This window comes from Panthera pardus, unplaced genomic scaffold, assembly GCF_024362965.1.
Source record: "Panthera pardus isolate Hobbes unplaced genomic scaffold, ASM2436296v1 HiC_scaffold_12, whole genome shotgun sequence".
Lineage (NCBI taxonomy): Eukaryota > Metazoa > Chordata > Mammalia > Carnivora > Felidae > Panthera > Panthera pardus.
The window spans coordinates 2877305-2891911 of NW_026526677.1; the positions used below are offsets into that span (position 1 = coordinate 2877305).

General features: G+C 58.4%; 1 protein-coding gene and 1 long non-coding RNA gene across 2 annotated transcripts in view; one reads left to right on the plus strand and one right to left on the minus strand.

The window, feature by feature from the left end:
* Positions 1–636: 636 nt before the first annotated feature.
* On the minus strand, positions 637–13304 carry LOC109246916 (uncharacterized). Its single transcript, XR_002071509.2, has 2 exons — positions 13261–13304; positions 637–1559 (listed from the first exon to the last, which is right to left on the minus strand). It is a non-coding gene; the product is annotated as an uncharacterized LOC109246916 (long non-coding RNA).
* The window catches only part of SHANK2 (SH3 and multiple ankyrin repeat domains 2), a 492081-nt gene continuing 490223 nt past the window's right edge, over positions 12750–14607 (plus strand). The window contains exon 1 of the mRNA XM_053899336.1: positions 12750–12864. The gene's annotated coding sequence lies outside the window, so the exon portion shown is untranslated. The remainder of the gene's footprint in view (positions 12865–14607) is intronic.

Sequence of the window (14607 nt, forward strand, 5' to 3'; positions counted from 1 at the left end):
GCGGCCGCCGTGCAACTATCATCAGCACCTTCTTGGCGGTTTGCTGGGCAAGCTGTTGTACAGCAGCTTTGGTTGTCACTCCTCTCAGGACTCAGAGACACAGGTCACAGCAAAATTCCACCAAAGTGCCGGAATGGAGCCTCGTGGCTCCGTGGAACGAGCCAGAGTTCTGAGTAGGACAGCGTTTCAGCTCTGACCTCGCCGGGTCACCGACGGGCACACACGCCCTCTCTTGGGCACGCACATGACCCGGCCCCGATCATGGAGCCCTCACCCCGTCCCGCCCAGGGCTCCTCGTGGGGACCCTCAAGCTACACAAGCTGCCCTTACTTTCTTAACCGTGTGTTCAGTTTTTAATTTGCTATTTTTAACCACACGTGCGGCAGCCAAAACTCATACCTGCACGAGCCTCTGAAGCTCCCTCAGCTCTCTAATTAACTGCATTCCCCACCGTTGTCTCTGTGTTCCCATCCCATCGTTATTAAGGCTCCATCCGAATTTTTCCTCGGCGCCTTTTACGGTGGCGAGAGATGGGCCCCTCTTGGCCTGTGGTGCTCTTAGTGGGAACCGTCAGCAGCATCAGCGTTGAAAGGCACTCAGGGGACACGCAGAGAGAGGCTGAGAGGAGTCATGAAGTGAAGGACCGGTTATATAATTCCTTGTAATGCACATTTCATAATTAAGTTATTACTGAGTCAATTAACCTTTAACGCCAGGGCCCGTAACACAAACACGCGTTCAGCAAGAGTGTTAATCATGGCTAATGAGGGGGGTGTAGGAGGATCTCTAGGTGGAGCCAGGGTCCAGCTGAAACCTTTTTTGTCCTCGTAGGGTTTAGCCCCCCTCGTAGGGTTAGAAGACCTTAACTCCTCTTTTTTTCCCCTAATGTTTATTTTTGAGAGAGAGAGAGAGAGAGAGAGAGAGCATGAGCAGGGCAGGGGCAGAAAGAGAGGGAGACACAGAATCCGAAGCAGGCTCCGGGCTCTGAGCTGTCAGCACAGAGCCCGACACGGGGCTCGAACTCACGAGCTGTGAGATCATGACCCGAGCCAAAGTTGGGCGCTCAACCGAGTCACCCAGGTGCCCCGACCTTAGGTCCTCTCTCTCATGTCCAGCCGCACAGGGACCCCACGGCAGCCAGCCCAGCTCTACACGAGCGTGTCTTACGGCCGAGTGAGTGGCCCTGGGACACATTCCAGCATTCCCACGCAAGCCCGAGTGGGCTCCCAGGGCATGGGCCACACGCCTCCCCAAAGGCACCACAGAGACATCCTGTCCTTTGTGCAGCAAATATTGAAATGAATGTTTGCCACAACACAGGAGTGGCCCTGTCATTCAGGGGGAAATCCCGGCTCACAGGGTCACCGTGTGGACAGCAGATACCGCTCGCTGTGGACGGGAAGGACCAGGGTAGCATGGCAGGTGCACATGTCCAGAAAGACCACTGTTCCCAGAACGTGGAACGGCGGTTTCCTGAGTACATACGGACATCTGGTCAGGGCAGAAACGGATCCACTTGGCAGAGACATCAGCAAGAAGGTGGGGCGGCAGGGCTTTCACTGGCGTGTAAAAAATCCAATTAACTTTAATTGAAAATGTAAGTGAAAAATCAATTTGTTTTACTATTGTAAAAAAAAAAAAGTGTTCTCAGAATTCTGAAACTTGCTTGAAAATCAGTCCTTCCCGCTTCCACATGCGCCAACCCCCAAATCCCTGAATTCGAAAGTGTGCTCTGAATGCAATGTGGCCTCGTGTCGCCGAAAGGTCCGTGGATCGAACCCAAACTGCCGCCTCCGAGTTCCACGGACGGCACGTGGCCCCCGGGAGCTGGGCCACGTCATGCTCGCTTCCACACCCCGTTTCTTGGGGACTTGGTGGCAGCCCTGGGTGCCAACCCAAGGCTTCTATTTCTAGATTAAATATCCGGTTCTGCAGCCTTTCTCCCGACGATCGCCAGCTCTCACTTCGCATCTATTATGCGGCAGGCTCCGCGCTAAGCCGCTTTCTATGCATCGTTTCATTTTTACCCTCATAAAACCCAGTGAAACACACTATCATCGTCCCTATCTGACAAACAAGGAATCTGGGGCTCCGCGTGCCTGAGCCAGCCCACCAGCCCCACGTGGCTGGTGCAAATGGAACCGGGGCTCGGGCGCCAGATCCCACGGCGGGTGCCAGCTCTACGCCGGACCCACCCGCCAGGCTCGCCCGCCTCCTTCAGGACGGCTCCCCGTTCTCCGCGTTCCAGGCTTGAAACGCATCCCTCCACCGGCCCGTTTTGCCAAAGATACGACAACAACACCGTTTCGTGTTTGTTTTGCGGAGGGGGTGTGGGCGCGGTGGTTTCGAGGTCCAAAAACTTGCAGGGAGCCAGTTAGCGTCAACTGACAGGGCCCGTAACACCAGTAAGAGCAATTCTGGAATCAGAGAAGCTTGGCCCAGCCCCCCTCCCTCTCCCCTCCCTCCTCCCAGACTCAGGCCTCCGTCCACCCCAGAGATGGGCCTGGAGTAAGATGGTCGGGGTGGGGGTGGCCGTGCACACAGACAGGGCACAGGTGGTTTTCCCCGTGAGACGACGCTTGTATTCTGCATCTGGGCTGTCTGCCCGGACAAAGGTTTGGTGTCCTTTCACTCTATTATTTTAATAATCATAATACATAATAATGTCACCACGTTCCTAGCAATGTAACAAGAACATAACGCTCATACGTGATAATGAAGTCGTCACCGTAATTCCGTGATATTCACGCATACAAGAGGTCCGACGGGATAGCATCCCCGCTCGCACCCTACGCTCTCCTCACACCTCCCCTCTCCCCGTGGGGGCACCGGGTAGCTGTTGGGACGATGCAGTGGGATAATGGAGGGGGCCCTTGGTGACGGGGGGCTGTGCCCTCTCGCGGCCCTTCAGGCTCCAAGCTTCCGCCCCCGTCGAGATGGCGGATGGCCGCTCCCACCCTGAGGTCCATCTGTAGCAGGAATTTCACAAATGAAGAAACGAGGTCTCTGAGAACAAACGAGGTTCCCAGCGCGTGGCTGCCTTGGAGTGCACAGGCTGCCTCTCGGTGGGGGGGACCCAGGTCACCTAGATAACAGCAGGTGGCAGATGGACCGCTGTAAGATGGCAGGGGTCAGGCACAGAGGACGGGGGTGACCCTGCCCAGCGCTCTGCGGGCCGGTGAGTGTCAGCCTGCCAGGCGTGAGCTCTGCCGTGACCCCGGCTTACCTGTTATAGCGGGCCTGCCCCGGATGGGGTGGGGGTTCACGGTGCCCCTGCGTGGGGGACAGGCCAGCAGCAGGGCCCAGACCCCTCGGTGGGGATTCTGGGGCTCCCCCTGCCTCCAGCCAGCGCGGCCCCTGAAGCGGCCTCCTGTCTCAGGACCCCACACCCAGCCCCACTGCATAGGCACCGAGCTTTCTTAAAACATGGCGGACCCTGACCCACACCCTGTGGTTCTGCGCAGGCCCCGCCTAGAGCGAGAAGCTGCATCTCCTTTAAGGAGACCATCCCACTGTTCTGCCTCACATGTGTCCTACGGGGTGGCCTCTCCTGTGGAACCAGTGCACTTGGAACCCTGTGCCCCAGGCAGAGAAGCCGTTCAGACTCCCGTCGGAGGAAGTCAAATAATTTACCGTGTGACGTTTTCTTTTGACTTTTTTTTTTTTTACCTATTCCGGCTGGAATTAATCCCCTTAACTCTGGCCTAGCGAAGGACAGAACCACAAGGCTCTGTCTGAAGTGGGAAACCCACCAGGTGGCCCCGGCTGCTTCCCGGACAGTGGTCACGGGCCCAATGCGTCGCTGTATCGGTCACTTCCTCATTTAACACGGAAAAACGTGTCTCTTTGAAAATATCGTCTTCGGAGCCGTGGATGCCTACAAGTCGATTCTCCTGGAGAAAATCGGCTCTCCCGGTTCTCACACATTAAATCACCCTGGGGTTTTCGGCTAGTGCACGGCGGCCCCGGATACGTGTGGTCCGTCCGCAAGCATTTCTCTCTCTCTCTCTCTCTCTCTCTCTCTCTCTCTCTCCCTCTCAGGCGCCACGTGGCGTGACCCTCCTGCATATTTAAGGAACATGTTCTCTGGACGGGAAGGCGGCAAAAGCCGGTCTCCTCTCTGTGTTTCATTCTGAGCTGCTCCTGCCAGAACGTGGGTGGGATTCGCCCCCCTGCACACCGTGGTCCCTGGTGGGGACCACTAAATTAATTCAGAGACCTGGTTTCTTGCATTAAATTAATTCAGAGACCTGGTTTGGAGGAGGTCACCGAGAGGACATGCCCCTCGAGCTGGCCCTGGGCGATCGGAGGCTCCTGACACCCTCAGTCCTTGGAAAGTGCCAACGTGGGAGCTGCTCCAAGGACTCAGCCTTGAGAGAGCAACGCGGGGATGAGGCACGCGGGGCGGTACAGCGGCTGAGCCCTGGTAAGGCCTCTCTGCGGAGTCGTTGGAAGGGGACTTGCTTGTACCTGCCCTCCTTCCCCCCCCCCCCCCCCGCCGCCCCCAGGTCTCTGCCTGCCCTCCACGTTCAGGCCCGTTTGTGACCCAACACCCACCCCGGGCTCCAACATCCAGTGGGCACTCTGCAGATCGGGGGGGTGGGGGCACCTTGGGAATGGGACCCCAAGCTGGTCAAGACAGACCCTCAGGATTTCCAGCCCCGTGGAAGGAGAGCGGGGTGGGGGGCTCCGTGAGGATTGGAGGCCCGACCTGCCAAGCGAGACAAGGACAGAGACAGAGGCAGAAAAGCAGGACTGGAAGTTTCCCTGAAGGGTGAGGACAGAGCTGGGGGTGGGGCAAGAAGGCCGAGAGCCCCGAGGGCCTCAGGAGGGGTATGACCCGGGTCAGGGGAGGCTGGGAGCCCAAGAGTTCCTGCAGGGGGGACCAGCCCCGTGGACCGTGAACAAGAGAGCAGGTGCAGAGCTGGAGGGGACAGACGGAGGACAGGAGTCGCGCACCGGCTGAGCATGGGATGGGCTGGGTGCAAGAGGGGTGAGGGGCTGGGGGATGCGAGGGGCTCGGGAGCCGGGTCCTAGAGCCACAGATAGTCGTGCAGGTTGTGGTGTGAGAACAAGCGCGTGATTTCTTTGGAGAAACGCCTGGGTCAGACGCGTCTCTACATAAAAGCGTACGTTAAGCACAGCTGCTTTCCGAGGGGTCGGTGTGCTCGCGTGGACGGGTGAGGGTCCATCCCCAGCAGGTGCGTGAATCGTGCCCTCCGTCCATCCCCTCCTTGGCCGGCACTGTGTTCCCCCGAGTCCCGTCCCTTCTCTGATGATTAGCGACCAGGAGCACCGTTCCGCGAGCGCTGGAACGCTTCTTTGGGGGAGGGGCTGCCCGAATCTGCGTTCGCGCGGGACTGCCGGTTCCAGCACCGCTGAGCTCTGAGAACTGGTGATCGGAATCTTCTGGATGCAAGTCCTTTGTCCGATCCGCGACTTGCAAGGATGTTCTCCCGGTCCTCGACGTGACTTTTCATTCTCTTTATAGCGTGTCTTTCAAAGAGCGAAAGCTTTAAACTTTGGTGACATCCAGTTTACCCATTTTCTTTCCTTCCGTGGCTCACGCTTTTGCTGTCGTCACTAAGACCTCTGTGCCTGACCCCAAACCAAAACGGCTTTCTCCCCCCTTTTCCTCTAAGAGTTGTGTAGTTTTGACGGGTTACACTGACTGATGCTCCATGGTGATGTGTTTTTTGTTGTTGTTGTTGCTGTTGTTGTTGTTGTTGTTGTTGTTGTTGTTGTTGTTTTTTATAAAGTGTGAGGGTTCCCTTGCCTCCCGTGTGGACATCCAATTACTCCAGCATTTGTTGAAAAGATTCAACGCCTTTTAACATTTTCAAGTAACTTTTACATTTCTGTCATGTATCCGTTCTTTAATTAGGCTTTTTGATGATTTCCATTACTTTTTAAAAAATATATATTTATTTATTTTTGAGACAGAGAGACAGGGCGTGAGTGGGGGCAGAGAGAGAGAGGGAGACACAGAATCCGAAGCGGGCTCCAGGCCCTGAGCTGTCAGCACAGAGCCCGACGCGGGGCTCGAACCCAGAAACCACGAGATCATGACCTGAGCTGAACTCAGATGCCCAACCGACTGAGCCACCCAGGCGCCCCATGATGATTTCTGTTACTTTCTAAACAGATATTTGTTTTGTAAGTATCCTTTATGTATTTAGGATATGCGTTTACTTATTTATTTGTTTGAAAGAGAGAGAGTGAGCAAGCCCTTGGTGGGGGAGCAGATTGAGAGAGAGAGAGAGAGAGAGAGAGAGACAGAGACAGAGAGAATCTCAAGCAGTCTCCAAGGTCAGTGCAGAGCCCTATGAGGGGCTCGATCCCACAACCCTGGGATCACGACCCGAGCCAAAATCAAGAGTCAGATGCTTAACTGACTGAGCCACCCAGGCGGCCCAATCCATTAACTTTTTAATGGGTAGCGTTAAATATCTTCTCTGGCCGTTCACCCTTCATTTTGGTTGGTTTTATTTCTTGGGCTGTTGTCCGGTGAGAGGCCCTGACTCCCGCGTGGTCTGATCTCAACTGTCCCGTTAGAACCCCCGAAACGTTTAGAAAGGCCTCCCAGCCGCCTCTGCCTGGAGACTCTGAGGACGATCGTCTGTGGCTTTCCCTGCAGTTTCATCACTCGGCGTTTGGTGGTTAAATCTTGAATCCATCTGTCATCTGTCCTTGCCACGAGGAGTGGGTTACAGATTCAGCCGCCTTTCTCAAAGATCGCTGGGCCTGTGTTACAACACCGTTTATCGTCCACTCCTTCTCTTGCCTTTACATTGTACAGAGCACATTCGCGACAGACTGCCTTCCATCCCGGGCTCCCTCCCTCGCGTCCCTTCCCGCCCTTCTCTCTTCTCCGAAAGCATCCTGGCGTGCACTGCGTGCCAGGCTCTGTACGGGAGCAACAGGTCAAGGCGGACGGGGACCCCAGACCCTCTGCAAGCACACAGACCGTATCTTAGCTTCGACGTGAGCAGGCAGTCAACGGGGTGCGGGGGCAGCGGAAATATGAGTGAAGGAGAAAAATATCTGTGTCAAGACCGGACTGGACGCCGTTGCTAGGTTGGTTTCATTTCTGCATCGGCGTGCTGCTGGTAATGACCGGAGCTTTTCAGGATATTTAATTTGGGGCCCCCTCTGCTTGCTCTCCTTTTGGAGGTGTTTTTTGCTCTTCTGCAGTCGATTTTGATTACAGAGCAGCAGAGCGAGGGAAAAGGCGTAAATCATACCTGCAGGGCTCCAGAACTTTTCCCAGAGCGAACCTACCAGATAAGCAGCTCCCAGCCCCAGGGACAGAGCACTCCGGGCATCCAGAAGTCCTCCGGGTCTCCCTGCAGGTGCCCGCCTCCAGCACCACAGACCGTTTCTGCCCGTTTTCCAACCTTATACAAGCGGAATTATACGGTATGTGCTTTCACTTAATGCGCTAATGATGAGATCAGCTCGTGCTTTTGCACACGCGGCAATGGTACATCCCCTGTTTGCCACGGATGGGCTTTCCTTGCACAAACACGGCGCCATTCATTCACGCCCATCTCTGTCGAGTGCAGTGAGCGTGCTGGCGCTCCCCTTTGGGGCACGGACACCGTCATTGCTGCTGGGCGTGCGTGCCCCCCGAGGAGAGGGGTTGGGTCCTGGCAGATACCGCGGGACCATTTCCCCGGGCGGCTGTCCCCACACGTCTCCCACCAGCGGCGCCCGGCGTGCGAGAACCCGCGTCCTCTCCCGTGTCGGATACCGCCTGCTTTTTTCGGCTTAGCCAGTGAGAAGCAGTCTCATCGTGGGTTTATTCCGTCTCTGCCGACTGACAACATTGGGCACGTTTTCATATGCTTCCAGTCCGTTCTGATGGCCTCTTGGGTGAGATCTGCCCATTCTTTTATTGGATTGCCTTTTTAATTCTTTTTAATTGGATTGCCTTTTCCATATTCTGGACACACGCAGCTTTGCTTTTTTTTTTTTGCATGTTTATTTCTTCAGCTAGACCGCGGGCCAACATGGGGCCGCACTGAGTTTAATGCTGTCGAGCAGGAGAATCGTAGCTTTACGGTATTGACAGTCTCCGTTTAAGAACAGCAGACGCAGTGACGCTGGAGACAGCGAGCCGCGCTCCCGAGTAGATTATAGGTTCACGAACTTAACCTTTTACAGCCACTCTGCGTGGTTCCTCTTCCCATGTTACAGGAATGGAAATTACAGGTATGGAAACCGGGAAAGAGATAGGATAGGGGAGTACCTAAGTTTAGCCAGTCAGAAAATCATAGCGCCTCCCCAAATGATAAGTTTGCCTTCTTTGTAAAAACGCTTAACCTTGGGGTGCCTGGGTGGCTCAGTCGGTTAAGCGTCTGGCTCTTAGCTGAGGCTCAGGTCGTGATCTCACGGTTCGTGAGTTTGAGCCCCAAGTCGGGCTCTATGCCGACAGCACGGAGTCTGCTTGGGATTCTCTCTTTCTCTCTCTCTCTCTCTCTCTCTCTCTCCCTCTGTCTCTGCCCCTCCCTGCCTCTCTCTCTCTCTCTCCAAGTAAAAAAAAATAAAATAAAATAAAAATGCTTAACCTTTCTTACTGAGTTTTCTTGTTCGATTGCATTGGCTGGTATTTCCAGGGAAATAGTACTGGTAATGTTAGTAGGCTCCCATATCGTGTGTCTGGATTGAATGAGAGGGATTTATTTAGCATTTCACATGGGACACAATGCTGGCTTTGGTTGGATACTGAACAATCTTAAAACGTTTCCAAACTACTTTTTTTTTTTTTTTTAACTAGGAAGTGTTTTTGGCCAGGCGTATCTCCTGACAGATTCACTAACGTGGAAGCATTCGACCGTTCTTGGGATGCATGTGGTTTTTCAAAGCTCTGCGGTATCGTCTCCTGGAGATCATGAAGGTTTGCTTATTTGTTTGCTTGCCAAGCAAACCCCAAGAGTCCGGTTATAATGGGCTCTTCTGATGGGTTTGGTTTCGCGATAATCGCGTCGGGTTGCTGGTGTGGCCCACGTCGGGGCGCCCTGTCCCTCCTGAGCGTGGCTTCCGGCTGCCTCAGGTCTGTTCATCTCCGTGGCCTGATTCGGCCGGGACTCCTTCTTCATCGACGACACACCAGACTGCACTTTATTTTGGGTTCCCCTGTGAAGCTTCGCCCGAAACAAGGACTTGGGTGCAGCCTGCTGTCTTGGAGAGGTGACCCAGGATGCAGGAGCGAGGGAGGAGGGAGAGGGGCCCCGGAGGAGGAAGCTCCCAAATAAAAGTGTTTTGTTAAGGTCTCCGCTGTGAGCGAGGGAGGCCCCAGAGGCACATCTCAGAAGCCACACATGTTCCCTGAGCAGGACTGCTGGCCGGCTGGTGGCCCCGAGCCCGCCCCTCCCAGCCTCCCATGCTGTGCCCACGGGGACTCAGAGCTGCCCCTGGATCTGCCGCCTGCACTCCTCCTGCTGCTGTGGCACCAGCAGGGGACCCAGGAGAAGTCTGGCCAGCCTTGAGGGCACAGCCCCAGCCCCTCTCCTCCTTCCCTGGGGGCCCCCGTGCTCCTCCCGCCCAGCAGGAAAAGCTCCTGACCAGCCCCTCTGCGGCCTCAGATTCCAGCAGGAGCAAACTCGCCTTCCCCGTGTTAGCATCCCCATCTCTTATGATGAGAGAAGTAAGTCTCAGGAAGCCTTTGAAACCAATTGGTGGGAAACAAATCCATGGGAACTAATGGAGAGTAGCAAAATTCGTTGTCGAGGGGCAGGAGGACGATGCGGGACGCACGTCTGCAGAGGAGTGGGGGGGTTTGTAAGATCTGGGAGTATTTACAGGATCAGGTTTGTGACTGAGCTGGAAGCTGTCATAAAATTATGGAGACGTGAGTGAGTTGTCCAATATTTGACGTGCGGGGTCGCCCGAGGGAAGTAGATCTCTCGCTGGAGCGGGAAACGTGTTGAAAAACATTGCAGAAGCGTGGGGATCTGGCAGGGATGGGGGAGTGAGGCAAGCTTGTTGGCTGGAGAACCTGCCTTCACCCGCCTTCACCTGGCTCTGACCCCATGTCCTTGGGCAAGTCCCATGCCTCCTTATGCCTCAGCTTTCCCACCTGGAAGCTGGAGGGTGGCGTTGCCTGGGCAGCCTGAGAACCCTGCGCTGGGGGGTGCCGGTCCCTAGGTCCCAAACCCAGGAGCGGCTCTGGAGGCAGACAGGCCTGCTGCTGAAAGCACCGAGCATCGGGGTTCATCTAAGCCACACAATACTTGTAATGTTTTCCCCAGGACAGAGAAGTTGGTTATGTTCTGCATGTTGTAACGGTACGGTGTCCCAGTTTCTAGCGCTCTGTAAAACAGCTCTTCTTTCTGGGAGGTCCCGGGTGCTCTGTGCTCAGTGGACAAGCCATAAATACCGTGACTGATGGCTGATGGCTTCAGGTTTTACAGGAAAAAAGAGCTGTCAGATGGAAAACGGCGTATCTTTCCGCAAGCTCATTCCAGCAATATCAGACCTGTCGGGGTGGGTGGGGGGGGACCCAGGGAAAGGCAGCTTACAGAAACAAAAACCGGGAGCTCCCAGATCGAGAAGTAAAAGGATGATTCCCCTCTGCTCTGTGACTCGTGCTGTCCTGGCCCCCCCGCCCCCCATACACAAGACGGCTGAAAGGCTCAGTGCCGTGCAAAGGCCCAGCACACGGCGGGGACGGGCTGTCAGGGGTGAAGGTGCACCCTGAAACCCAAAATCCCTCCCGGTGAGCGGGAAGGGGTTCAAAAAGGCGGTGGCCGCGTGTCCCGAGTCTTTCATGAGAGGCTCTTCGAGACTTGAAGGATGTTGCCAGGCAACAAACGGATCCCACTGGAGGGGTGGCTAGGGGTGTCCCCTTGGGTGGACAGGCTGGCAGAGGCCTGGATCCCTGGGGAAGTGTCTCTTGAAGGTGGCAGAATGGCTTTGGCGCTGGGACCCCTCTGTGGGGACAACGGAAATGTGTTCACAGCTGAATGATGGCCGGCTGTTTCTCTGCTGGCCCCAGAAATCTGGGAGGAGCATCTGGGGGGGTTGGGAATCTGGGTGGAGGAGGTGACATGTTGGGGACTTTGAGTTGGAATTGCGGGCAAACACACTATGTTCAGATGACACGCTTTGTTTGGGGTCAAGGGGTCTGATGTAAGTTATGGGAAGGTAACCCCCGCCTCCACTCTCTAAGCCCCCCCTCTACCCCTGCTTACAAGTCAAAGAAATGATGCCTGTCGGGTCCTGCCAGGGCCTCATTCTTCCTGTTTAAGGATTACTATTATTTGATGGATGGCCTCCTTTATTCACTCAACAAACATTTTATTAAGGCTCATGCTTAAGGAGGCAGCGGAGAGAAAGACATCTGCCAGGAGCCCCGGAAGAGCTACAGTATTTACTTCACGTGTGTCCTGAAATATTTAGGCCCCAAATACAACTTTTTTTTTTTTTTTTTTCTAACCTAAGTGCTTTTAAAGACTTCTTTGAAATGTGGGACAATTATGCAAGCAGGGGAAAAAAAAAGTATCTAGAGCAAATATTTAACTTTGCCTTTGGTGTGTTGAAGTCACTGGCCCATGCAACTCTCTGAGGCGTGTTCTAGAAGACTGGCTTTAAAAAGTATACGTATCATAACATAGACACATAAAAATGTAAATGTACTCATGGAGTCTTTACTGTTCCTCCCGGGGAGACAGCGGTGGGGTTTCGCAGAATGGAAGGCTGGCTCCTGAAAGCCAGGTCTAAGTCACAGCCTGGAAGCTGGTGCTTGCCGCCCCCCCCCCCCCCCCCCCCCCCAGCACCTACCCCACTCACACTGCACATCTCGGGCAGGAATGGCTCTCCCTTCCAGAACACTGGAGAACTCAGGACACAGAAGCCTCCATAGCTGGTGTAATTACCAGTGGATTTTGGGGGGGGGGGGCTCCAGAAGTTATTAGCCAATAGGGAGTGTCTCAGCCAGGAGCCAGGGGCCGGGGCTGGTGACAACCCCCTTTGGGTTTCGTCAAACCTGGCAGTCCCCGAGCCCGGTTAATGACAGGATCCCCGGGGGTCCCTGGGGGGGGGGGTGGTGCCTGACCCCCGGGCTTCATCTGAGCGGCGGGTGTGTATCCCCGCCCCCCCCTCCGCCCTCGCCCCGAATCGCTCCTCGGCCGGGAGGGCGGCTGGCCCCCGGAAGTCAGGCGCCCAGGTGGAAGGTGGCCCGCGAGGCAGCCGGCGGCGTCTCGCCCAGGCACAAAGTTTTCATTTGCTCTGCAGACGCCGAGCCGCGCCGTCGGCCTCCGTGCTTCCCAATCCTATTAACAAAACACTCAGGGGCGGGAGCCGGCTGCGTTCGGGATAATCGCGCCGAGGACTTCGCGGTCCGAGGGCTTTCTCGCGGAAGGGGGGCGGCGAGCCGCGCCACCCGGGGCGGGGCGGGGCGGCGGGCGGAGGCGGCCCCGGGCGCCCGCCGTCTCCCGGGGTTGCCACAACAGACCCCGCGCGCCGCGCCCGAGCCGCCGCCGCCGCCGCCGGGGCCGGAGCGGCCGCGGCAGGTGCGGGAGAGGTCGCGGGCGGGCCGCGCTCGCGGGTCCGGGGCCGCGCGCGCCCTCGGGCGGCGAGAGGACCCCTCCCCCACCCTCGCCGGCGCCTGCCGCCCGCGCGGGGCCGGGGGGAGGGACCGCCGAGCGCCCCCGCCAGGAGCCCCCCGCCCGGGCGGCAGCGCGGGGCGGGGCCGGGCGCCCCCCACCCCACCCCCGACACCTGAGCGGCGGCGGCGGCGGCGGCTCCGGAGACTCCGGCCGGGCTGGGCGCGGCGCCGCTCGGGTCCCCGCGGCGGAGCCAGGTGCGCGCGGACGCCCGCCCTCCCCGGGGGTTCTCGCCGGGCCCGACTCCCGGGACCAGGTAAGGCGGCGGCGGCGGCGGCGGCGCGGGGCACGGGGCGGGGGCGGCCGGGAAGGACAGTAGGTGGCCCCCGGGCGCCCGACCCTGCTCCCCGGCTGCATCTCGGGTGCGTCTGGATTACGGGAGCACCAGCTGCCGGTTAAGCGCAGCACTGAACCCTTCGGAGCTGGGCACGGGGTGGGGGTGGGGGTGGGGGGGGCCGGGAAGGGGGCTCCTCGCGTCCTGGTGGGGTCGCTTCTCGGTGAAGACACCTTCCCCCCGCCGCCACCCCCGGCTTCCTTTGGAGTAGGGGCAGGTTTCAAAAGCTGTGGAAGAGGAGTGGGCGCCGAGAGTAGGAGCGACTCCTTTGTGCCCCCGGCGCACGCACCCCCTCCCGCCGGGGCAGCACAGACCTACCTCCACCGCCTGCCCGGGGTCTGGTTGCCCTCGGCCGCCACCCGCCGGCCCGGGGACTGGAGTCCGTAGGCTCGGCCGAGGAGCGGGCTCGGGGCCGCCAGGGGGCGCGCGGGGGGCGGGGACCCAAGCCGCGGCGGCAGGGTCCCCAGAGACCCTCCTGCGGTCACCCAGCCGCGAGCCAGCGCGCAGAGCCCCCATCCAGATACGCGCGGCTGGAGCAGCGGGCTCCGCGAGGCCGAGGCCGGCGCACCCCGCGCAGGCCCCGGGAGTCGCAAGTTGGGCCCCCCCCCGGTCCCGGGGTCGCGCAGTGCCCATGCTTTGTGTCCAGCCTCTGCCCGCCGCGCGCCCCGGCCGGGATACGGTGGGGGGGCACCGGGCTGGTGTAGGTGAGGGGCCCCGGCGGCCCGCCGCCGCCGCCCGTGAATTATGCAGGAGGCTGGCACTGGCGCGCTCGAGTTGCTCAAGTTTCCCTGGCAACTTTCGCCCGGGCATCCCTCCTCCCGGCGGCCGGGCAGCTCCGCCCGCGCAGCCCGCGGCCCAAGAGCCTCCGCAGGGCTGCCGGGGCGCGGGGCGCGCGCCAGGAGACACCGACCGCTCACGCGCCACCTGGGCCGGGGCCGCTGGATTGCGCGAGCAGGTGCGACCCCCGTGGGGGACTTCGCCCGGGTTCGGAGGGTTCGGGGGTCGGGGTGGCCCTTGCCGCCCGCGTTCGGAGGGTGCGGCCCCTCGGTAGACCTCGCCGCCTGGGAAAGGAGGGCGCGGGGGCCGGGGTGGACCTCGGTTTCGGAGGGTGCGGCCCCGCGGTGGACCTCGCCGCCCGGGTTCCACCGCTCTGCGCGGGATGCGAGGGGCGTGCACGCAGGCCAGGTTTAGTGTTTCCATGGGGCTGGGGGCGTCCAAATGGGGTGAGGCCGGTGCTCTTGGCCATGGAGTTCGTGGAGGAGCTTTTAAAGCGACCCTGGGCGGTTGGAAGGCACTCGGGCCGCTTAGGTCGCGGTTCGCGAGGGGGCCTGGGGGGTGGGGGCGGCAGCTGTGGGCACGGTCCTGGGAGTCCTCAGGGGCCTTCCAGAAATGAAGTGGTTTCCACGTGGAAATTGGAGGCAGTAAATTGGATGGTTACGTGACCTCTTTTTTGTTTGAAACTCAAGTTCGAATTAATGAGGTCAGTCCTCTAATTTAAGTTTGGAGAAGCAGAGAGGTAATTTCGGAAGCCCTCCGCTGGGGGATGGTGCTTTGACCTCCACCTGGGACTTGCCCCTCGACTTTACTGACCCGGGCAGGAGTGTATGCTCGGCCCGGGATTCAGCCTTGATCCAGGGGTCCTGCATTAAATGATAATTAGCGGGG